The sequence below is a fragment of the Pagrus pagrus genome (genome assembly GCF_965226575.1).
Source record: "Pagrus pagrus genome assembly, chromosome: 2".
NCBI classification, from domain to species: Eukaryota; Metazoa; Chordata; class Actinopteri; order Spariformes; family Sparidae; genus Pagrus; species Pagrus pagrus.
Window position 1 is genome coordinate 26,443,198 of NC_140186.1, and position 27,068 is coordinate 26,470,265.

Below are 27,068 nucleotides of genomic sequence, written 5' to 3' on the forward strand. Positions count from 1 at the left end.
TAGCCCCATAACCCTAACCCTAACCGTAGCCTTAACCCAGCCCGATGAAAGATTGTCCCTTTTCACTAAAATATTCACCAAAAATACAAATTCCACCCGAATCCAATGGGGACTGCTGTGTCTCGTTCAGCCAGTATAGGACCACGTCTGGGAGAAATTTGGAGTCAATCGGTCCAAAGACCTGGAAGCTATTGAAAAAATGGGCCGAGGTTTTCATGAAAAATGGCCCCCTTTCACTAAAATATTCACCAAAAATACAAATTCCACCCGAATCCAATGGGGACTGCTGTGTCTCGTTCAGCCAGTATAGGACCACGTTTGGGAGAGATTTGGAGTCAATCGGTCCAAAGACCTGGAAGCTATTGAAAAAATGGGCAGAGGTATTCATGAAAAATGGCCGCCATTCTTTAAAATATTCACCAAAAATACAAATTCCACTAAAATCCAATAAAAACTGCTGTCCCTTCCTTCCACCGGCATGGAGGACATTCGTGATCAATTTCGAGTCAATCGGCCAAAAGACGACCGTAACCCTAACCCTAGCCCCATAACCCTAACCCTAACCGTAGCCTTAACCCAGCCCCATGAAAGATTGTCCCTTTTCACTAAAATATTCACCAAAAATACAAATTCCACCCGAATCCAATGGGGACTGCTGTGTCTCGTTCAGCCAGTATAGGACCACGTTTGGGAGAGATTTGGAGTCAATCGGTCCAAAGACCTGGAAGCTATTGAAAAAATGGGCAGAGGTATTCATGAAAAATGGCCGCCTTTCACTAAAATATTCACCAAAAATACAAATTCCACTAAAATCCAATAAAAACTGCTGTCCCTTCCTTCCACCGGCATCGAGGACATTCGTGATCAATTTCGAGTCAATCGGCCAAAAGACGACCGTAACCCTAACCCTAGCCCCATAACCCTAACCCTAACCGTAGCCTTAACCCAGCCCCATGAAAGATTGTCCCTTTTCACTAAAATATTCACCAAAAATACAAATTCCACCCGAATCCAATGGGGACTGCTGTGTCTCGTTCAGCCAGTATAGGACCACGTTTGGGAGAAATTTGGAGTCAATCGGTCCAAAGACCTGGAAGCTATTGAAAAAATGGGCCGAGGTTTTCATGAAAAATGGCCCCCTTTCACTAAAATATTCACCAAAAATACAAATTCCACCCGAATCCAATGGGGACTGCTGTGTCTCGTTCAGCCAGTATAGGACCACGTTTGGGAGAGATTTGGAGTCAATCGGTCCAAAGACCTGGAAGCTATTGAAAAAATGGGCAGAGGTATTCATGAAAAATGGCCGCCTTTCTTTAAAATATTCACCAAAAATACAAATTCCACTAAAATCCAATAAAAACTGCTGTCCCTTCCTTCCACCGGCATGGAGGACATTCGTGATCAATTTCGAGTCAATCGGCCAAAAGACGACCGTAACCCTAACCCTAGCCCCATAACCCTAACCCTAACCGTAGCCTTAACCCAGCCCCATGAAAGATTGTCCCTTTTCACTAAAATATTCACCAAAAATACAAATTCCACCCGAATCCAATGGGGACTGCTGTGTCTCGTTCAGCCAGTATAGGACCACGTCTGGGAGAAATTTGGAGTCAATCGGTCCAAAGACCTGGAAGCTATTGAAAAAATGGGCCGAGGTTTTCATGAAAAATGGCCCCCTTTCACTAAAATATTCACCAAAAATACAAATTCCACCCGAATCCAATGGGGACTGCTGTGTCTCGTTCAGCCAGTATAGGGCCACGTTTGGGAGAGATTTGGAGTCAATCGGTCCAAAGACCTGGAAGCTATTGAAAAAATGGGCAGAGGTATTCATGAAAAATGGCCGCCTTTCTTTAAAATATTCACCAAAAATACAAATTCCACTAAAATCCAATAAAAACTGCTGTCCCTTCCTTCCACCGGCATCGAGGACATTCGTGATCAATTTCGAGTCAATCGGCCAAAAGACGACCGTAACCCTAACCCTAGCCCCATAACCCTAACCCTAACCGTAGCCTTAACCCAGCCCCATGAAAGATTGTCCCTTTTCACTAAAATATTCACCAAAAATACAAATTCCACCCGAATCCAATGGGGACTGCTGTGTCTCGTTCAGCCAGTATAGGACCACGTCTGGGAGAAATTTGGAGTCAATCGGTCCAAAGACCTGGAAGCTATTGAAAAAATGGGCCGAGGTTTTCATGAAAAATGGCCCCCTTTCACTAAAATATTCACCAAAAATACAAATTCCACCCGAATCCAATGGGGACTGCTGTGTCTCGTTCAGCCAGTATAGGACCACGTTTGGGAGAGATTTGGAGTCAATCGGTCCAAAGACCTGGAAGCTATTGAAAAAATGGGCAGAGGTATTCATGAAAAATGGCCGCCATTCTTTAAAATATTCACCAAAAATACAAATTCCACTAAAATCCAATAAAAACTGCTGTCCCTTCCTTCCACCGGCATGGAGGACATTCGTGATCAATTTCGAGTCAATCGGCCAAAAGACGACCGTAACCCTAACCCTAGCCCCATAACCCTAACCCTAACCGTAGCCTTAACCCAGCCCCATGAAAGATTGTCCCTTTTCACTAAAATATTCACCAAAAATACAAATTCCACCCGAATCCAATGGGGACTGCTGTGTCTCGTTCAGCCAGTATAGGACCACGTTTGGGAGAGATTTGGAGTCAATCGGTCCAAAGACCTGGAAGCTATTGAAAAAATGGGCAGAGGTATTCATGAAAAATGGCCGCCTTTCACTAAAATATTCACCAAAAATACAAATTCCACTAAAATCCAATAAAAACTGCTGTCCCTTCCCTCCACCGGCATGGAGGACATTCGTGATCAATTTCGAGTCAATCGGCCAAAAGACGACCGTAACCCTAACCCTAGCCCCATAACCCTAACCCTAACCGTAGCCTTAACCCAGCCCCATGAAAGATTGTCCCTTTTCACTAAAATATTCACCCAAAATACAAATTCCACCCGAATCCAATGGGGACTGCTGTGTCTCGTTCAGCAAGCATAGGACCACGTCTGGGAGAAATTTGGAGTCAATCGGTCCAAAGACCTGGAAGCTATTGAAAAAATGGGCCGAGGTTTTCATGAAAAATGGCCCCCTTTCACTAAAATATTCACCAAAAATACAAATTCCACCCGAATCCAATGGGGACTGCTGTGTCTCGTTCAGCCAGTATAGGACCACGTTTGGGAGAGATTTGGAGTCAATCGGTCCAAAGACCTGGAAGCTATTGAAAAAATGGGCAGAGGTATTCATGAAAAATGGCCGCCTTTCTTTTAAATATTCACCAAAAATACAAATTCCACTAAAATCCAATAAAAACTGCTGTCCCTTCCTTCCACCGGCATGGAGGACATTCGTGATCAATTTCGAGTCAATCGGCCAAAAGACGACCGTAACCCTAACCCTAGCCCCATAACCCTAACCCTAACCGTAGCCTTAACCCAGCCCGATGAAAGATTGTCCCTTTTCACTAAAATATTCACCAAAAATACAAATTCCACCCGAATCCAATGGGGACTGCTGTGTCTCGTTCAGCCAGTATAGGACCACGTCTGGGAGAAATTTGGAGTCAATCGGTCCAAAGACCTGGAAGCTATTGAAAAAATGGGCCGAGGTTTTCATGAAAAATGGCCCCCTTTCACTAAAATATTCACCAAAAATACAAATTCCACCCGAATCCAATGGGGACTGCTGTGTCTCGTTCAGCCAGTATAGGACCACGTTTGGGAGAGATTTGGAGTCAATCGGTCCAAAGACCTGGAAGCTATTGAAAAAATGGGCAGAGGTATTCATGAAAAATGGCCGCCATTCTTTAAAATATTCACCAAAAATACAAATTCCACTAAAATCCAATAAAAACTGCTGTCCCTTCCTTCCACCGGCATGGAGGACATTCGTGATCAATTTCGAGTCAATCGGCCAAAAGACGACCGTAACCCTAACCCTAGCCCCATAACCCTAACCCTAACCGTAGCCTTAACCCAGCCCCATGAAAGATTGTCCCTTTTCACTAAAATATTCACCAAAAATACAAATTCCACCCGAATCCAATGGGGACTGCTGTGTCTCGTTCAGCCAGTATAGGACCACGTTTGGGAGAGATTTGGAGTCAATCGGTCCAAAGACCTGGAAGCTATTGAAAAAATGGGCAGAGGTATTCATGAAAAATGGCCGCCATTCTTTAAAATATTCACCAAAAATACAAATTCCACTAAAATCCAATAAAAACTGCTGTCCCTTCCTTCCACCGGCATGGAGGACATTCGTGATCAATTTCGAGTCAATCGGCCAAAAGACGACCGTAACCCTAACCCTAGCCCCATAACCCTAACCCTAACCGTAGCCTTAACCCAGCCCCATGAAAGATTGTCCCTTTTCACTAAAATATTCACCAAAAATACAAATTCCACCCGAATCCAATGGGGACTGCTGTGTCTCGTTCAGCCAGTATAGGACCACGTTTGGGAGAGATTTGGAGTCAATCGGTCCAAAGACCTGGAAGCTATTGAAAAAATGGGCAGAGGTATTCATGAAAAATGGCCGCCTTTCACTAAAATATTCACCAAAAATACAAATTCCACTAAAATCCAATAAAAACTGCTGTCCCTTCCCTCCACCGGCATGGAGGACATTCGTGATCAATTTCGAGTCAATCGGCCAAAAGACGACCGTAACCCTAACCCTAGCCCCATAACCCTAACCCTAACCGTAGCCTTAACCCAGCCCCATGAAAGATTGTCCCTTTTCACTAAAATATTCACCCAAAATACAAATTCCACCCGAATCCAATGGGGACTGCTGTGTCTCGTTCAGCAAGCATAGGACCACGTCTGGGAGAAATTTGGAGTCAATCGGTCCAAAGACCTGGAAGCTATTGAAAAAATGGGCCGAGGTTTTCATGAAAAATGGCCCCCTTTCACTAAAATATTCACCAAAAATACAAATTCCACCCGAATCCAATGGGGACTGCTGTGTCTCGTTCAGCCAGTATAGGACCACGTTTGGGAGAGATTTGGAGTCAATCGGTCCAAAGACCTGGAAGCTATTGAAAAAATGGGCAGAGGTATTCATGAAAAATGGCCGCCTTTCTTTAAAATATTCACCAAAAATACAAATTCCACTAAAATCCAATAAAAACTGCTGTCCCTTCCTTCCACCGGCATGGAGGACATTCGTGATCAATTTCGAGTCAATCGGCCAAAAGACGACCGTAACCCTAACCCTAGCCCCATAACCCTAACCCTAACCGTAGCCTTAACCCAGCCCGATGAAAGATTGTCCCTTTTCACTAAAATATTCACCAAAAATACAAATTCCACCCGAATCCAATGGGGACTGCTGTGTCTCGTTCAGCCAGTATAGGACCACGTCTGGGAGAAATTTGGAGTCAATCGGTCCAAAGACCTGGAAGCTATTGAAAAAATGGGCCGAGGTTTTCATGAAAAATGGCCCCCTTTCACTAAAATATTCACCAAAAATACAAATTCCACCCGAATCCAATGGGGACTGCTGTGTCTCGTTCAGCCAGTATAGGACCACGTTTGGGAGAGATTTGGAGTCAATCGGTCCAAAGACCTGGAAGCTATTGAAAAAATGGGCAGAGGTATTCATGAAAAATGGCCGCCATTCTTTAAAATATTCACCAAAAATACAAATTCCACTAAAATCCAATAAAAACTGCTGTCCCTTCCTTCCACCGGCATGGAGGACATTCGTGATCAATTTCGAGTCAATCGGCCAAAAGACGACCGTAACCCTAACCCTAGCCCCATAACCCTAACCCTAACCGTAGCCTTAACCCAGCCCCATGAAAGATTGTCCCTTTTCACTAAAATATTCACCAAAAATACAAATTCCACCCGAATCCAATGGGGACTGCTGTGTCTCGTTCAGCCAGTATAGGACCACGTTTGGGAGAGATTTGGAGTCAATCGGTCCAAAGACCTGGAAGCTATTGAAAAAATGGGCAGAGGTATTCATGAAAAATGGCCGCCTTTCACTAAAATATTCACCAAAAATACAAATTCCACTAAAATCCAATAAAAACTGCTGTCCCTTCCTTCCACCGGCATCGAGGACATTCGTGATCAATTTCGAGTCAATCGGCCAAAAGACGACCGTAACCCTAACCCTAGCCCCATAACCCTAACCCTAACCGTAGCCTTAACCCAGCCCCATGAAAGATTGTCCCTTTTCACTAAAATATTCACCAAAAATACAAATTCCACCCGAATCCAATGGGGACTGCTGTGTCTCGTTCAGCCAGTATAGGACCACGTTTGGGAGAAATTTGGAGTCAATCGGTCCAAAGACCTGGAAGCTATTGAAAAAATGGGCCGAGGTTTTCATGAAAAATGGCCCCCTTTCACTAAAATATTCACCAAAAATACAAATTCCACCCGAATCCAATGGGGACTGCTGTGTCTCGTTCAGCCAGTATAGGACCACGTTTGGGAGAGATTTGGAGTCAATCGGTCCAAAGACCTGGAAGCTATTGAAAAAATGGGCAGAGGTATTCATGAAAAATGGCCGCCTTTCTTTAAAATATTCACCAAAAATACAAATTCCACTAAAATCCAATAAAAACTGCTGTCCCTTCCTTCCACCGGCATGGAGGACATTCGTGATCAATTTCGAGTCAATCGGCCAAAAGACGACCGTAACCCTAACCCTAGCCCCATAACCCTAACCCTAACCGTAGCCTTAACCCAGCCCCATGAAAGATTGTCCCTTTTCACTAAAATATTCACCAAAAATACAAATTCCACCCGAATCCAATGGGGACTGCTGTGTCTCGTTCAGCCAGTATAGGACCACGTCTGGGAGAAATTTGGAGTCAATCGGTCCAAAGACCTGGAAGCTATTGAAAAAATGGGCCGAGGTTTTCATGAAAAATGGCCCCCTTTCACTAAAATATTCACCAAAAATACAAATTCCACCCGAATCCAATGGGGACTGCTGTGTCTCGTTCAGCCAGTATAGGGCCACGTTTGGGAGAGATTTGGAGTCAATCGGTCCAAAGACCTGGAAGCTATTGAAAAAATGGGCAGAGGTATTCATGAAAAATGGCCGCCTTTCTTTAAAATATTCACCAAAAATACAAATTCCACTAAAATCCAATAAAAACTGCTGTCCCTTCCTTCCACCGGCATCGAGGACATTCGTGATCAATTTCGAGTCAATCGGCCAAAAGACGACCGTAACCCTAACCCTAGCCCCATAACCCTAACCCTAACCGTAGCCTTAACCCAGCCCCATGAAAGATTGTCCCTTTTCACTAAAATATTCACCAAAAATACAAATTCCACCCGAATCCAATGGGGACTGCTGTGTCTCGTTCAGCCAGTATAGGACCACGTCTGGGAGAAATTTGGAGTCAATCGGTCCAAAGACCTGGAAGCTATTGAAAAAATGGGCCGAGGTTTTCATGAAAAATGGCCCCCTTTCACTAAAATATTCACCAAAAATACAAATTCCACCCGAATCCAATGGGGACTGCTGTGTCTCGTTCAGCCAGTATAGGACCACGTTTGGGAGAGATTTGGAGTCAATCGGTCCAAAGACCTGGAAGCTATTGAAAAAATGGGCAGAGGTATTCATGAAAAATGGCCGCCATTCTTTAAAATATTCACCAAAAATACAAATTCCACTAAAATCCAATAAAAACTGCTGTCCCTTCCTTCCACCGGCATGGAGGACATTCGTGATCAATTTCGAGTCAATCGGCCAAAAGACGACCGTAACCCTAACCCTAGCCCCATAACCCTAACCCTAACCGTAGCCTTAACCCAGCCCCATGAAAGATTGTCCCTTTTCACTAAAATATTCACCAAAAATACAAATTCCACCCGAATCCAATGGGGACTGCTGTGTCTCGTTCAGCCAGTATAGGACCACGTTTGGGAGAGATTTGGAGTCAATCGGTCCAAAGACCTGGAAGCTATTGAAAAAATGGGCAGAGGTATTCATGAAAAATGGCCGCCTTTCACTAAAATATTCACCAAAAATACAAATTCCACTAAAATCCAATAAAAACTGCTGTCCCTTCCCTCCACCGGCATGGAGGACATTCGTGATCAATTTCGAGTCAATCGGCCAAAAGACGACCGTAACCCTAACCCTAGCCCCATAACCCTAACCCTAACCGTAGCCTTAACCCAGCCCCATGAAAGATTGTCCCTTTTCACTAAAATATTCACCAAAAATACAAATTCCACCCGAATCCAATGGGGACTGCTGTGTCTCGTTCAGCCAGTATAGGACCACGTCTGGGAGAAATTTGGAGTCAATCGGTCCAAAGACCTGGAAGCTATTGAAAAAATGGGCCGAGGTTTTCATGAAAAATGGCCCCCTTTCACTAAAATATTCACCAAAAATACAAATTCCACCCGAATCCAATGGGGACTGCTGTGTCTCGTTCAGCCAGTATAGGACCACGTTTGGGAGAGATTTGGAGTCAATCGGTCCAAAGACCTGGAAGCTATTGAAAAAATGGGCAGAGGTATTCATGAAAAATGGCCGCCTTTCTTTAAAATATTCACCAAAAATACAAATTCCACTAAAATCCAATAAAAACTGCTGTCCCTTCCTTCCACCGGCATCAAGGACATTCGTGATCAATTTCGAGTCAATCGGCCAAAAGACGACCGTAACCCTAACCCTAGCCCCATAACCCTAACCCTAACCGTAGCCTTAACCCAGCCCCATGAAAGATTGTCCCTTTTCACTAAAATATTCACCCAAAATACAAATTCCACCCGAATCCAATGGGGACTGCTGTGTCTCGTTCAGCAAGCATAGGACCACGTCTGGGAGAAATTTGGAGTCAATCGGTCCAAAGACCTGGAAGCTATTGAAAAAATGGGCCGAGGTTTTCATGAAAAATGGCCCCCTTTCACTAAAATATTCACCAAAAATACAAATTCCACCCGAATCCAATGGGGACTGCTGTGTCTCGTTCAGCCAGTATAGGACCACGTTTGGGAGAGATTTGGAGTCAATCGGTCCAAAGACCTGGAAGCTATTGAAAAAATGGGCAGAGGTATTCATGAAAAATGGCCGCCTTTCTTTAAAATATTCACCAAAAATACAAATTCCACTAAAATCCAATAAAAACTGCTGTCCCTTCCTTCCACCGGCATGGAGGACATTCGTGATCAATTTCGAGTCAATCGGCCAAAAGACGACCGTAACCCTAACCCTAGCCCCATAACCCTAACCCTAACCGTAGCCTTAACCCAGCCCGATGAAAGATTGTCCCTTTTCACTAAAATATTCACCAAAAATACAAATTCCACCCGAATCCAATGGGGACTGCTGTGTCTCGTTCAGCCAGTATAGGACCACGTCTGGGAGAAATTTGGAGTCAATCGGTCCAAAGACCTGGAAGCTATTGAAAAAATGGGCCGAGGTTTTCATGAAAAATGGCCCCCTTTCACTAAAATATTCACCAAAAATACAAATTCCACCCGAATCCAATGGGGACTGCTGTGTCTCGTTCAGCCAGTATAGGACCACGTCTGGGAGAAATTTGGAGTCAATCGGTCCAAAGACCTGGAAGCTATTGAAAAAATGGGCCGAGGTTTTCATGAAAAATGGCCCCCTTTCACTAAAATATTCACCAAAAATACAAATTCCACCCGAATCCAATGGGGACTGCTGTGTCTCGTTCAGCCAGTATAGGACCACGTTTGGGAGAGATTTGGAGTCAATCGGTCCAAAGACCTGGAAGCTATTGAAAAAATGGGCAGAGGTATTCATGAAAAATGGCCGCCATTCTTTAAAATATTCACCAAAAATACAAATTCCACTAAAATCCAATAAAAACTGCTGTCCCTTCCTTCCACCGGCATGGAGGACATTCGTGATCAATTTCGAGTCAATCGGCCAAAAGACGACCGTAACCCTAACCCTAGCCCCATAACCCTAACCCTAACCGTAGCCTTAACCCAGCCCCATGAAAGATTGTCCCTTTTCACTAAAATATTCACCAAAAATACAAATTCCACCCGAATCCAATGGGGACTGCTGTGTCTCGTTCAGCCAGTATAGGACCACGTTTGGGAGAGATTTGGAGTCAATCGGTCCAAAGACCTGGAAGCTATTGAAAAAATGGGCAGAGGTATTCATGAAAAATGGCCGCCATTCTTTAAAATATTCACCAAAAATACAAATTCCACTAAAATCCAATAAAAACTGCTGTCCCTTCCTTCCACCGGCATGGAGGACATTCGTGATCAATTTCGAGTCAATCGGCCAAAAGACGACCGTAACCCTAACCCTAGCCCCATAACCCTAACCCTAACCGTAGCCTTAACCCAGCCCCATGAAAGATTGTCCCTTTTCACTAAAATATTCACCAAAAATACAAATTCCACCCGAATCCAATGGGGACTGCTGTGTCTCGTTCAGCCAGTATAGGACCACGTTTGGGAGAGATTTGGAGTCAATCGGTCCAAAGACCTGGAAGCTATTGAAAAAATGGGCAGAGGTATTCATGAAAAATGGCCGCCTTTCACTAAAATATTCACCAAAAATACAAATTCCACTAAAATCCAATAAAAACTGCTGTCCCTTCCTTCCACCGGCATGGAGGACATTCGTGATCAATTTCGAGTCAATCGGCCAAAAGACGACCGTAACCCTAACCCTAGCCCCATAACCCTAACCCTAACCGTAGCCTTAACCCAGCCCCATGAAAGATTGTCCCTTTTCACTAAAATATTCACCAAAAAAACAAATTCCACCCGAATCCAATGGGGACTGCTGTGTCTCGTTCAGCCAGTATAGGACCACGTCTGGGAGAAATTTGGAGTCAATCGGTCCAAAGACCTGGAAGCTATTGAAAAAATGGGCCGAGGTTTTCATGAAAAATGGCCCCCTTTCACTAAAATATTCACCAAAAATACAAATTCCACCCGAATCCAATGGGGACTGCTGTGTCTCGTTCAGCCAGTATAGGACCACGTTTGGGAGAGATTTGGAGTCAATCGGTCCAAAGACCTGGAAGCTATTGAAAAAATGGGCAGAGGTATTCATGAAAAATGGCCGCCTTTCTTTAAAATATTCACCAAAAATACAAATTCCACTAAAATCCAATAAAAACTGCTGTCCCTTCCTTCCACCGGCATGGAGGACATTCGTGATCAATTTCGAGTCAATCGGCCAAAAGACGACCGTAACCCTAACCCTAGCCCCATAACCCTAACCCTAACCGTAGCCTTAACCCAGCCCGATGAAAGATTGTCCCTTTTCACTAAAATATTCACCAAAAATACAAATTCCACCCGAATCCAATGGGGACTGCTGTGTCTCGTTCAGCCAGTATAGGACCACGTCTGGGAGAAATTTGGAGTCAATCGGTCCAAAGACCTGGAAGCTATTGAAAAAATGGGCCGAGGTTTTCATGAAAAATGGCCCCCTTTCACTAAAATATTCACCAAAAATACAAATTCCACCCGAATCCAATGGGGACTGCTGTGTCTCGTTCAGCCAGTATAGGACCACGTTTGGGAGAGATTTGGAGTCAATCGGTCCAAAGACCTGGAAGCTATTGAAAAAATGGGCAGAGGTATTCATGAAAAATGGCCGCCATTCTTTAAAATATTCACCAAAAATACAAATTCCACTAAAATCCAATAAAAACTGCTGTCCCTTCCTTCCACCGGCATGGAGGACATTCGTGATCAATTTCGAGTCAATCGGCCAAAAGACGACCGTAACCCTAACCCTAGCCCCATAACCCTAACCCTAACCGTAGCCTTAACCCAGCCCCATGAAAGATTGTCCCTTTTCACTAAAATATTCACCAAAAATACAAATTCCACCCGAATCCAATGGGGACTGCTGTGTCTCGTTCAGCCAGTATAGGACCACGTTTGGGAGAGATTTGGAGTCAATCGGTCCAAAGACCTGGAAGCTATTGAAAAAATGGGCAGAGGTATTCATGAAAAATGGCCGCCTTTCACTAAAATATTCACCAAAAATACAAATTCCACTAAAATCCAATAAAAACTGCTGTCCCTTCCTTCCACCGGCATCGAGGACATTCGTGATCAATTTCGAGTCAATCGGCCAAAAGACGACCGTAACCCTAACCCTAGCCCCATAACCCTAACCCTAACCGTAGCCTTAACCCAGCCCCATGAAAGATTGTCCCTTTTCACTAAAATATTCACCAAAAATACAAATTCCACCCGAATCCAATGGGGACTGCTGTGTCTCGTTCAGCCAGTATAGGACCACGTTTGGGAGAAATTTGGAGTCAATCGGTCCAAAGACCTGGAAGCTATTGAAAAAATGGGCCGAGGTTTTCATGAAAAATGGCCCCCTTTCACTAAAATATTCACCAAAAATACAAATTCCACCCGAATCCAATGGGGACTGCTGTGTCTCGTTCAGCCAGTATAGGACCACGTTTGGGAGAGATTTGGAGTCAATCGGTCCAAAGACCTGGAAGCTATTGAAAAAATGGGCAGAGGTATTCATGAAAAATGGCCGCCTTTCTTTAAAATATTCACCAAAAATACAAATTCCACTAAAATCCAATAAAAACTGCTGTCCCTTCCTTCCACCGGCATGGAGGACATTCGTGATCAATTTCGAGTCAATCGGCCAAAAGACGACCGTAACCCTAACCCTAGCCCCATAACCCTAACCCTAACCGTAGCCTTAACCCAGCCCCATGAAAGATTGTCCCTTTTCACTAAAATATTCACCAAAAATACAAATTCCACCCGAATCCAATGGGGACTGCTGTGTCTCGTTCAGCCAGTATAGGACCACGTCTGGGAGAAATTTGGAGTCAATCGGTCCAAAGACCTGGAAGCTATTGAAAAAATGGGCCGAGGTTTTCATGAAAAATGGCCCCCTTTCACTAAAATATTCACCAAAAATACAAATTCCACCCGAATCCAATGGGGACTGCTGTGTCTCGTTCAGCCAGTATAGGGCCACGTTTGGGAGAGATTTGGAGTCAATCGGTCCAAAGACCTGGAAGCTATTGAAAAAATGGGCAGAGGTATTCATGAAAAATGGCCGCCTTTCTTTAAAATATTCACCAAAAATACAAATTCCACTAAAATCCAATAAAAACTGCTGTCCCTTCCTTCCACCGGCATCGAGGACATTCGTGATCAATTTCGAGTCAATCGGCCAAAAGACGACCGTAACCCTAACCCTAGCCCCATAACCCTAACCCTAACCGTAGCCTTAACCCAGCCCCATGAAAGATTGTCCCTTTTCACTAAAATATTCACCAAAAATACAAATTCCACCCGAATCCAATGGGGACTGCTGTGTCTCGTTCAGCCAGTATAGGACCACGTCTGGGAGAAATTTGGAGTCAATCGGTCCAAAGACCTGGAAGCTATTGAAAAAATGGGCCGAGGTTTTCATGAAAAATGGCCCCCTTTCACTAAAATATTCACCAAAAATACAAATTCCACCCGAATCCAATGGGGACTGCTGTGTCTCGTTCAGCCAGTATAGGACCACGTTTGGGAGAGATTTGGAGTCAATCGGTCCAAAGACCTGGAAGCTATTGAAAAAATGGGCAGAGGTATTCATGAAAAATGGCCGCCATTCTTTAAAATATTCACCAAAAATACAAATTCCACTAAAATCCAATAAAAACTGCTGTCCCTTCCTTCCACCGGCATGGAGGACATTCGTGATCAATTTCGAGTCAATCGGCCAAAAGACGACCGTAACCCTAACCCTAGCCCCATAACCCTAACCCTAACCGTAGCCTTAACCCAGCCCCATGAAAGATTGTCCCTTTTCACTAAAATATTCACCAAAAATACAAATTCCACCCGAATCCAATGGGGACTGCTGTGTCTCGTTCAGCCAGTATAGGACCACGTTTGGGAGAGATTTGGAGTCAATCGGTCCAAAGACCTGGAAGCTATTGAAAAAATGGGCAGAGGTATTCATGAAAAATGGCCGCCTTTCACTAAAATATTCACCAAAAATACAAATTCCACTAAAATCCAATAAAAACTGCTGTCCCTTCCCTCCACCGGCATGGAGGACATTCGTGATCAATTTCGAGTCAATCGGCCAAAAGACGACCGTAACCCTAACCCTAGCCCCATAACCCTAACCCTAACCGTAGCCTTAACCCAGCCCCATGAAAGATTGTCCCTTTTCACTAAAATATTCACCAAAAATACAAATTCCACCCGAATCCAATGGGGACTGCTGTGTCTCGTTCAGCCAGTATAGGACCACGTCTGGGAGAAATTTGGAGTCAATCGGTCCAAAGACCTGGAAGCTATTGAAAAAATGGGCCGAGGTTTTCATGAAAAATGGCCCCCTTTCACTAAAATATTCACCAAAAATACAAATTCCACCCGAATCCAATGGGGACTGCTGTGTCTCGTTCAGCCAGTATAGGACCACGTTTGGGAGAGATTTGGAGTCAATCGGTCCAAAGACCTGGAAGCTATTGAAAAAATGGGCAGAGGTATTCATGAAAAATGGCCGCCTTTCTTTAAAATATTCACCAAAAATACAAATTCCACTAAAATCCAATAAAAACTGCTGTCCCTTCCTTCCACCGGCATGGAGGACATTCGTGATCAATTTCGAGTCAATCGGCCAAAAGACGACCGTAACCCTAACCCTAGCCCCATAACCCTAACCCTAACCGTAGCCTTAACCCAGCCCGATGAAAGATTGTCCCTTTTCACTAAAATATTCACCAAAAATACAAATTCCACCCGAATCCAATGGGGACTGCTGTGTCTCGTTCAGCCAGTATAGGACCACGTCTGGGAGAAATTTGGAGTCAATCGGTCCAAAGACCTGGAAGCTATTGAAAAAATGGGCCGAGGTTTTCATGAAAAATGGCCCCCTTTCACTAAAATATTCACCAAAAATACAAATTCCACCCGAATCCAATGGGGACTGCTGTGTCTCGTTCAGCCAGTATAGGACCACGTTTGGGAGAGATTTGGAGTCAATCGGTCCAAAGACCTGGAAGCTATTGAAAAAATGGGCAGAGGTATTCATGAAAAATGGCCGCCATTCTTTAAAATATTCACCAAAAATACAAATTCCACTAAAATCCAATAAAAACTGCTGTCCCTTCCTTCCACCGGCATGGAGGACATTCGTGATCAATTTCGAGTCAATCGGCCAAAAGACGACCGTAACCCTAACCCTAGCCCCATAACCCTAACCCTAACCGTAGCCTTAACCCAGCCCCATGAAAGATTGTCCCTTTTCACTAAAATATTCACCAAAAATACAAATTCCACCCGAATCCAATGGGGACTGCTGTGTCTCGTTCAGCCAGTATAGGACCACGTTTGGGAGAGATTTGGAGTCAATCGGTCCAAAGACCTGGAAGCTATTGAAAAAATGGGCAGAGGTATTCATGAAAAATGGCCGCCTTTCACTAAAATATTCACCAAAAATACAAATTCCACTAAAATCCAATAAAAACTGCTGTCCCTTCCTTCCACCGGCATCGAGGACATTCGTGATCAATTTCGAGTCAATCGGCCAAAAGACGACCGTAACCCTAACCCTAGCCCCATAACCCTAACCCTAACCGTAGCCTTAACCCAGCCCCATGAAAGATTGTCCCTTTTCACTAAAATATTCACCAAAAATACAAATTCCACCCGAATCCAATGGGGACTGCTGTGTCTCGTTCAGCCAGTATAGGACCACGTTTGGGAGAAATTTGGAGTCAATCGGTCCAAAGACCTGGAAGCTATTGAAAAAATGGGCCGAGGTTTTCATGAAAAATGGCCCCCTTTCACTAAAATATTCACCAAAAATACAAATTCCACCCGAATCCAATGGGGACTGCTGTGTCTCGTTCAGCCAGTATAGGACCACGTTTGGGAGAGATTTGGAGTCAATCGGTCCAAAGACCTGGAAGCTATTGAAAAAATGGGCAGAGGTATTCATGAAAAATGGCCGCCTTTCTTTAAAATATTCACCAAAAATACAAATTCCACTAAAATCCAATAAAAACTGCTGTCCCTTCCTTCCACCGGCATGGAGGACATTCGTGATCAATTTCGAGTCAATCGGCCAAAAGACGACCGTAACCCTAACCCTAGCCCCATAACCCTAACCCTAACCGTAGCCTTAACCCAGCCCGATGAAAGATTGTCCCTTTTCACTAAAATATTCACCAAAAATACAAATTCCACCCGAATCCAATGGGGACTGCTGTGTCTCGTTCAGCCAGTATAGGACCACGTCTGGGAGAAATTTGGAGTCAATCGGTCCAAAGACCTGGAAGCTATTGAAAAAATGGGCCGAGGTTTTCATGAAAAATGGCCCCCTTTCACTAAAATATTCACCAAAAATACAAATTCCACCCGAATCCAATGGGGACTGCTGTGTCTCGTTCAGCCAGTATAGGACCACGTTTGGGAGAGATTTGGAGTCAATCGGTCCAAAGACCTGGAAGCTATTGAAAAAATGGGCAGAGGTATTCATGAAAAATGGCCGCCTTTCTTTAAAATATTCACCAAAAATACAAATTCCACTAAAATCCAATAAAAACTGCTGTCCCTTCCTTCCACCGGCATGGAGGACATTCGTGATCAATTTCGAGTCAATCGGCCAAAAGACGACCGTAACCCTAACCCTAGCCCCATAACCCTAACCCTAACCGTAGCCTTAACCCAGCCCGATGAAAGATTGTCCCTTTTCACTAAAATATTCACCAAAAATACAAATTCCACCCGAATCCAATGGGGACTGCTGTGTCTCGTTCAGCCAGTATAGGACCACGTCTGGGAGAAATTTGGAGTCAATCGGTCCAAAGACCTGGAAGCTATTGAAAAAATGGGCCGAGGTTTTCATGAAAAATGGCCCCCTTTCACTAAAATATTCACCAAAAATACAAATTCCACCCGAATCCAATGGGGACTGCTGTGTCTCGTTCAGCCAGTATAGGACCACGTTTGGGAGAGATTTGGAGTCAATCGGTCCAAAGACCTGGAAGCTATTGAAAAAATGGGCAGAGGTATTCATGAAAAATGGCCGCCATTCTTTAAAATATTCACCAAAAATACAAATTCCACTAAAATCCAATAAAAACTGCTGTCCCTTCCTTCCACCGGCATGGAGGACATTCGTGATCAATTTCGAGTCAATCGGCCAAAAGACGACCGTAACCCTAACCCTAGCCCCATAACCCTAACCCTAACCGTAGCCTTAACCCAGCCCCATGAAAGATTGTCCCTTTTCACTAAAATATTCACCAAAAATACAAATTCCACCCGAATCCAATGGGGACTGCTGTGTCTCGTTCAGCCAGTATAGGACCACGTTTGGGAGAGATTTGGAGTCAATCGGTCCAAAGACCTGGAAGCTATTGAAAAAATGGGCAGAGGTATTCATGAAAAATGGCCGCCTTTCACTAAAATATTCACCAAAAATACAAATTCCACTAAAATCCAATAAAAACTGCTGTCCCTTCCTTCCACCGGCATCGAGGACATTCGTGATCAATTTCGAGTCAATCGGCCAAAAGACGACCGTAACCCTAACCCTAGCCCCATAACCCTAACCCTAACCGTAGCCTTAACCCAGCCCCATGAAAGATTGTCCCTTTTCACTAAAATATTCACCAAAAATACAAATTCCACCCGAATCCAATGGGGACTGCTGTGTCTCGTTCAGCCAGTATAGGACCACGTTTGGGAGAGATTTGGAGTCAATCGGTCCAAAGACCTGGAAGCTATTGAAAAAATGGGCAGAGGTATTCATGAAAAATGGCCGCCATTCTTTAAAATATTCACCAAAAATACAGATTCCACTAAACTCCAATAAAAACTGCTGTCCCTTCCTTCCACCGGCATGGAGGACATTCGTGATCAATTTCGAGTCAATCGGCCAAAAGACGACCGTAACCCTAACCCTAGCCCCATAACCCTAACCCTAACCGTAGCCTTAACCCAGCCCCATGAAAGATTGTCCCTTTTCACTAAAATATTCACCAAAAATACAAATTCCACCCGAATCCAATGGGGACTGCTGTGTCTCGTTCAGCCAGTATAGGACCACGTTTGGGAGAGATTTGGAGTCAATCGGTCCAAAGACCTGGAAGCTATTGAAAAAATGGGCAGAGGTATTCATGAAAAATGGCCGCCTTTCTTTAAAATATTCACCAAAAATACAAATTCCACTAAAATCCAATAAAAACTGCTGTCCCTTCCTTCCACCGGCATGGAGGACATTCGTGATCAATTTCGAGTCAATCGGCCAAAAGACGACCGTAACCCTAACCCTAGCCCCATAACCCTAACCCTAACCGTAGCCTTAACCCAGCCCGATGAAAGATTGTCCCTTTTCACTAAAATATTCACCAAAAATACAAATTCCACCCGAATCCAATGGGGACTGCTGTGTCTCGTTCAGCCAGTATAGGACCACGTCTGGGAGAAATTTGGAGTCAATCGGTCCAAAGACCTGGAAGCTATTGAAAAAATGGGCCGAGGTTTTCATGAAAAATGGCCCCCTTTCACTAAAATATTCACCAAAAATACAAATTCCACCCGAATCCAATGGGGACTGCTGTGTCTCGTTCAGCCAGTATAGGACCACGTTTGGGAGAGATTTGGAGTCAATCGGTCCAAAGACCTGGAAGCTATTGAAAAAATGGGCAGAGGTATTCATGAAAAATGGCCGCCTTTCTTTAAAATATTCACCAAAAATACAAATTCCACTAAAATCCAATAAAAACTGCTGTCCCTTCCTTCCACCGGCATGGAGGACATTCGTGATCAATTTCGAGTCAATCGGCCAAAAGACGACCGTAACCCTAACCCTAGCCCCATAACCCTAACCCTAACCGTAGCCTTAACCCAGCCCGATGAAAGATTGTCCCTTTTCACTAAAATATTCACCAAAAATACAAATTCCACCCGAATCCAATGGGGACTGCTGTGTCTCGTTCAGCCAGTATAGGACCACGTCTGGGAGAAATTTGGAGTCAATCGGTCCAAAGACCTGGAAGCTATTGAAAAAATGGGCCGAGGTTTTCATGAAAAATGGCCCCCTTTCACTAAAATATTCACCAAAAATACAAATTCCACCCGAATCCAATGGGGACTGCTGTGTCTCGTTCAGCCAGTATAGGACCACGTTTGGGAGAGATTTGGAGTCAATCGGTCCAAAGACCTGGAAGCTATTGAAAAAATGGGCAGAGGTATTCATGAAAAATGGCCGCCATTCTTTAAAATATTCACCAAAAATACAAATTCCACTAAAATCCAATAAAAACTGCTGTCCCTTCCTTCCACCGGCATGGAGGACATTCGTGATCAATTTCGAGTCAATCGGCCAAAAGACGACCGTAACCCTAACCCTAGCCCCATAACCCTAACCCTAACCGTAGCCTTAACCCAGCCCCATGAAAGATTGTCCCTTTTCACTAAAATATTCACCAAAAATACAAATTCCACCCGAATCCAATGGGGACTGCTGTGTCTCGTTCAGCCAGTATAGGACCACGTTTGGGAGAGATTTGGAGTCAATCGGTCCAAAGACCTGGAAGCTATTGAAAAAATGGGCAGAGGTATTCATGAAAAATGGCCGCCTTTCACTAAAATATTCACCAAAAATACAAATTCCACTAAAATCCAATAAAAACTGCTGTCCCTTCCTTCCACCGGCATCGAGGACATTCGTGATCAATTTCGAGTCAATCGGCCAAAAGACGACCGTAACCCTAACCCTAGCCCCATAACCCTAACCCTAACCGTAGCCTTAACCCAGCCCCATGAAAGATTGTCCCTTTTCACTAAAATATTCACCAAAAATACAAATTCCACCCGAATCCAATGGGGACTGCTGTGTCTCGTTCAGCCAGTATAGGACCACGTTTGGGAGAGATTTGGAGTCAATCGGTCCAAAGACCTGGAAGCTATTGAAAAAATGGGCAGAGGTATTCATGAAAAATGGCCGCCATTCTTTAAAATATTCACCAAAAATACAAATTCCACTAAAATCCAATAAAAACTGCTGTCCCTTCCTTCCACCGGCATGGAGGACATTCGTGATCAATTTCGAGTCAATCGGCCAAAAGACGACCGTAACCCTAACCCTAGCCCCATAACCCTAACCCTAACCGTAGCCTTAACCCAGCCCCATGAAAGATTGTCCCTTTTCACTAAAATATTCACCAAAAATACAAATTCCACCCGAATCCAATGGGGACTGCTGTGTCTCGTTCAGCCAGTATAGGACCACGTCTGGGAGAAATTTGGAGTCAATCGGTCCAAAGACCTGGAAGCTATTGAAAAAATGGGCCGAGGTTTTCATGAAAAATGGCCCCCTTTCACTAAAATATTCACCAAAAATACAAATTCCACCCGAATCCAATGGGGACTGCTGTGTCTCGTTCAGCCAGTATAGGACCACGTTTGGGAGAGATTTGGAGTCAATCGGTCCAAAGACCTGGAAGCTATTGAAAAAATGGGCAGAGGTATTCATGAAAAATGGCCGCCTTTCTTTAAAATATTCACCAAAAATACAAATTCCACTAAAATCCAATAAAAACTGCTGTCCCTTCCTTCCACCGGCATCAAGGACATTCGTGATCAATTTCGGGTCAATCGGCCAAAAGACGACCGTAACCCTAACCCTAGCCCCATAACCCTAACCCTAACCGTAGCCTTAACCCAGCCCCATGAAAGATTGTCCCTTTTCACTAAAATATTCACCCAAAATACAAATTCCACCCGAATCCAATGGGGACTGCTGTGTCTCGTTCAGCCAGCATAGGACCACGTCTGGGAGAAATTTGGAGTCAATCGGTCCAAAGACCTGGAAGCTATTGAAAAAATGGGCCGAGGTTTTCATGAAAAATGGCCCCCTTTCACTAAAATATTCACCAAAAATACAAATTCCACCCGAATCCAATGGGGACTGCTGTGTCTCGTTCAGCCAGTATAGGACCACGTTTGGGAGAGATTTGGAGTCAATCGGTCCAAAGACCTGGAAGCTATTGAAAAAATGGGCAGAGGTATTCATGAAAAATGGCCGCCATTCTTTAAAATATTCACCAAAAATACAAATTCCACTAAAATCCAATAAAAACTGCTGTCCCTTCCTTCCACCGGCATGGAGGACATTCGTGATCAATTTCGAGTCAATCGGCCAAAAGACGACCGTAACCCTAACCCTAGCCCCATAACCCTAACCCTAACCGTAGCCTTAACCCAGCCCCATGAAAGATTGTCCCTTTTCACTAAAATATTCACCAAAAATACAAATTCCACCCGAATCCAATGGGGACTGCTGTGTCTCGTTCAGCCAGTATAGGACCACGTTTGGGAGAGATTTGGAGTCAATCGGTCCAAAGACCTGGAAGCTATTGAAAAAATGGGCAGAGGTATTCATGAAAAATGGCCGCCTTTCACTAAAATATTCACCAAAAATACAAATTCCACTAAAATCCAATAAAAACTGCTGTCCCTTCCTTCCACCGGCATCGAGGACATTCGTGATCAATTTCGAGTCAATCGGCCAAAAGACGACCGTAACCCTAACCCTAGCCCCATAACCCTAACCCTAACCGTAGCCTTAACCCAGCCCCATGAAAGATTGTCCCTTTTCACTAAAATATTCACCAAAAATACAAATTCCACCCGAATCCAATGGGGACTGCTGTGTCTCGTTCAGCCAGTATAGGACCACGTTTGGGAGAAATTTGGAGTCAATCGGTCCAAAGACCTGGAAGCTATTGAAAAAATGGGCCGAGGTTTTCATGAAAAATGGCCCCCTTTCACTAAAATATTCACCAAAAATACAAATTCCACCCGAATCCAATGGGGACTGCTGTGTCTCGTTCAGCCAGTATAGGACCACGTTTGGGAGAGATTTGGAGTCAATCGGTCCAAAGACCTGGAAGCTATTGAAAAAATGGGCAGAGGTATTCATGAAAAATGGCCGCCTTTCTTTAAAATATTCACCAAAAATACAAATTCCACTAAAATCCAATAAAAACTGCTGTCCCTTCCTTCCACCGGCATGGAGGACATTCGTGATCAATTTCGAGTCAATCGGCCAAAAGACGACCGTAACCCTAACCCTAGCCCCATAACCCTAACCCTAACCGTAGCCTTAACCCAGCCCGATGAAAGATTGTCCCTTTTCACTAAAATATTCACCAAAAATACAAATTCCACCCGAATCCAATGGGGACTGCTGTGTCTCGTTCAGCCAGTATAGGACCACGTCTGGGAGAAATTTGGAGTCAATCGGTCCAAAGACCTGGAAGCTATTGAAAAAATGGGCCGAGGTTTTCATGAAAAATGGCCCCCTTTCACTAAAATATTCACCAAAAATACAAATTCCACCCGAATCCAATGGGGACTGCTGTGTCTCGTTCAGCCAGTATAGGACCACGTTTGGGAGAGATTTGGAGTCAATCGGTCCAAAGACCTGGAAGCTATTGAAAAAATGGGCAGAGGTATTCATGAAAAATGGCCGCCTTTCTTTAAAATATTCACCAAAAATACAAATTCCACTAAAATCCAATAAAAACTGCTGTCCCTTCCTTCCACCGGCATGGAGGACATTCGTGATCAATTTCGAGTCAATCGGCCAAAAGACGACCGTAACCCTAACCCTAGCCCCATAACCCTAACCCTAACCGTAGCCTTAACCCAGCCCGATGAAAGATTGTCCCTTTTCACTAAAATATTCACCAAAAATACAAATTCCACCCGAATCCAATGGGGACTGCTGTGTCTCGTTCAGCCAGTATAGGACCACGTCTGGGAGAAATTTGGAGTCAATCGGTCCAAAGACCTGGAAGCTATTGAAAAAATGGGCCGAGGTTTTCATGAAAAATGGCCCCCTTTCACTAAAATATTCACCAAAAATACAAATTCCACCCGAATCCAATGGGGACTGCTGTGTCTCGTTCAGCCAGTATAGGACCACGTTTGGGAGAGATTTGGAGTCAATCGGTCCAAAGACCTGGAAGCTATTGAAAAAATGGGCAGAGGTATTCATGAAAAATGGCCGCCTTTCACTAAAATATTCACCAAAAATACAAATTCCACTAAAATCCAATAAAAACTGCTGTCCCTTCCTTCCACCGGCATCGAGGACATTCGTGATCAATTTCGAGTCAATCGGCCAAAAGACGACCGTAACCCTAACCCTAGCCCCATAACCCTAACCCTAACCGTAGCCTTAACCCAGCCCCATGAAAGATTGTCCCTTTTCACTAAAATATTCACCAAAAATACAAATTCCACCCGAATCCAATGGGGACTGCTGTGTCTCGTTCAGCCAGTATAGGACCACGTTTGGGAGAGATTTGGAGTCAATCGGTCCAAAGACCTGGAAGCTATTGAAAAAATGGGCAGAGGTATTCATGAAAAATGGCCGCCATTCTTTAAAATATTCACCAAAAATACAAATTCCACTAAAATCCAATAAAAACTGCTGTCCCTTCCTTCCACCGGCATGGAGGACATTCGTGATCAATTTCGAGTCAATCGGCCAAAAGACGACCGTAACCCTAACCCTAGCCCCATAACCCTAACCCTAACCGTAGCCTTAACCCAGCCCCATGAAAGATTGTCCCTTTTCACTAAAATATTCACCAAAAATACAAATTCCACCCGAATCCAATGGGGACTGCTGTGTCTCGTTCAGCCAGTATAGGACCACGTCTGGGAGAAATTTGGAGTCAATCGGTCCAAAGACCTGGAAGCTATTGAAAAAATGGGCCGAGGTTTTCATGAAAAATGGCCCCCTTTCACTAAAATATTCACCAAAAATACAAATTCCACCCGAATCCAATGGGGACTGCTGTGTCTCGTTCAGCCAGTATAGGACCACGTTTGGGAGAGATTTGGAGTCAATCGGTCCAAAGACCTGGAAGCTATTGAAAAAATGGGCAGAGGTATTCATGAAAAATGGCCGCCTTTCTTTAAAATATTCACCAAAAATACAAATTCCACTAAAATCCAATAAAAACTGCTGTCCCTTCCTTCCACCGGCATCAAGGACATTCGTGATCAATTTCGGGTCAATCGGCCAAAAGACGACCGTAACCCTAACCCTAGCCCCATAACCCTAACCCTAACCGTAGCCTTAACCCAGCCCCATGAAAGATTGTCCCTTTTCACTAAAATATTCACCCAAAATACAAATTCCACCCGAATCCAATGGGGACTGCTGTGTCTCGTTCAGCCAGCATAGGACCACGTCTGGGAGAAATTTGGAGTCAATCGGTCCAAAGACCTGGAAGCTATTGAAAAAATGGGCCGAGGTTTTCATGAAAAATGGCCCCCTTTCACTAAAATATTCACCAAAAATACAAATTCCACCCGAATCCAATGGGGACTGCTGTGTCTCGTTCAGCCAGTATAGGACCACGTTTGGGAGAGATTTGGAGTCAATCGGTCCAAAGACCTGGAAGCTATTGAAAAAATGGGCAGAGGTATTCATGAAAAATGGCCGCCTTTCTTTAAAATATTCACCAAAAATACAAATTCCACTAAAATCCAATAAAAACTGCTGTCCCTTCCTTCCACCGGCATGGAGGACATTCGTGATCAATTTCGAGTCAATCGGCCAAAAGACGACCGTAACCCTAACCCTAGCCCCATAACCCTAACCCTAACCGTAGCCTTAACCCAGCCCGATGAAAGATTGTCCCTTTTCACTAAAATATTCACCAAAAATACAAATTCCACCCGAATCCAATGGGGACTGCTGTGTCTCGTTCAGCCAGTATAGGACCACGTCTGGGAGAAATTTGGAGTCAATCGGTCCAAAGACCTGGAAGCTATTGAAAAAATGGGCCGAGGTTTTCATGAAAAATGGCCCCCTTTCACTAAAATATTCACCAAAAATACAAATTCCACCCGAATCCAATGGGGACTGCTGTGTCTCGTTCAGCCAGTATAGGACCACGTTTGGGAGAGATTTGGAGTCAATCGGTCCAAAGACCTGGAAGCTATTGAAAAAATGGGCAGAGGTATTCATGAAAAATGGCCGCCTTTCTTTAAAATATTCACCAAAAATACAAATTCCACTAAAATCCAATAAAAACTGCTGTCCCTTCCTTCCACCGGCATGGAGGACATTCGTGATCAATTTCGAGTCAATCGGCCAAAAGACGACCGTAACCCTAACCCTAGCCCCATAACCCTAACCCTAACCGTAGCCTTAACCCAGCCCCATGAAAGATTGTCCCTTTTCACTAAAATATTCACCAAAAATACAAATTCCACCCGAATCCAATGGGGACTGCTGTGTCTCGTTCAGCCAGCATAGGACCACGTCTGGGAGAAATTTGGAGTCAATCGGTCCAAAGACCTGGAAGCTATTGAAAAAATGGGCCGAGGTTTTCATGAAAAATGGCCCCCTTTCACTAAAATATTCACCAAAAATACAAATTCCACCCGAATCCAATGGGGACTGCTGTGTCTCGTTCAGCCAGTATAGGACCACGTTTGGGAGAGATTTGGAGTCAATCGGTCCAAAGACCTGGAAGCTATTGAAAAAATGGGCCGAGGTTTTCATGAAAAATGGCCCCCTTTCACTAAAATATTCACCAAAAATACAAATTCCACCCGAATCCAATGGGGACTGCTGTGTCTCGTTCAGCCAGTATAGGGCCACGTTTGGGAGAGATTTGGAGTCAATCGGTCCAAAGACCTGGAAGCTATTGAAAAAATGGGCAGAGGTATTCATGAAAAATGGCCGCCTTTCTTTAAAATATTCACCAAAAATACAAATTCCACTAAAATCATATAAAAACTGCTGTCCCTTCCTTCCACCGGCATGGAGGACATTCGTGATCAATTTCGAGTCAATCGGCCAAAAGACGACCGTAACCCTAACCCTAGCCCCATAACCCTAACCCTAACCGTAGCCTTAACCCAGCCCGATGAAAGATTGTCCCTTTTCACTAAAATATTCACCAAAAATACAAATTCCACCCGAATCCAATGGGGACTGCTGTGTCTCGTTCAGCCAGTATAGGACCACGTCTGGGAGAAATTTGGAGTCAATCGGTCCAAAGACCTGGAAGCTATTGAAAAAATGGGCCGAGGTTTTCATGAAAAATGGCCCCCTTTCACTAAAATATTCACCAAAAATACAAATTCCACCCGAATCCAATGGGGACTGCTGTGTCTCGTTCAGCCCGTATAGGACCACGTTTGGGAGAGATTTGGAGTCAATCGGTCCAAAGACCTGGAAGCTATTGAAAAAATGGGCAGAGGTATTCATGAAAAATGGCCGCCTTTCTTTAAAATATTCACCAAAAATACAAATTCCACTAAAATCCAATAAAAACTGCTGTCCCTTCCTTCCACCGGCATGGAGGACATTCGTGATCAATTTCGAGTCAATCGGCCAAAAGACGACCGTAACCCTAACCCTAGCCCCATAACCCTAACCCTAACCGTAGCCTTAACCCAGCCCGATGAAAGATTGTCCCTTTTCACTAAAATATTCACCAAAAATACAAATTCCACCCGAATCCAATGGGGACTGCTGTGTCTCGTTCAGCCAGTATAGGACCACGTTTGGGAGAGATTTGGAGTCAATCGGTCCAAAGACCTGGAAGCTATTGAAAAAATGGGCAGAGGTATTCATGAAAAATGGCCGCCTTTCACTAAAATATTCACCAAAAATACAAATTCCACTAAAATCCAATAAAAACTGCTGTCCCTTCCTTCCACCGGCATGGAGGACATTCGTGATCAATTTCGAGTCAATCGGCCAAAAGACGACCGTAACCCTAACCCTAGCCCCATAACCCTAACCCTAACCGTAGCCTTAACCCAGCCCCATGAAAGATTGTCCCTTTTCACTAAAATATTCACCAAAAATACAAATTCCACCCGAATCCAATGGGGACTGCTGTGTCTCGTTCAGCCAGTATAGGACCACGTCTGGGAGAAATTTGGAGTCAATCGGTCCAAAGACCTGGAAGCTATTGAAAAAATGGGCCGAGGTTTTCATGAAAAATGGCCCCCTTTCACTAAAATATTCACCAAAAATACAAATTCCACCCGAATCC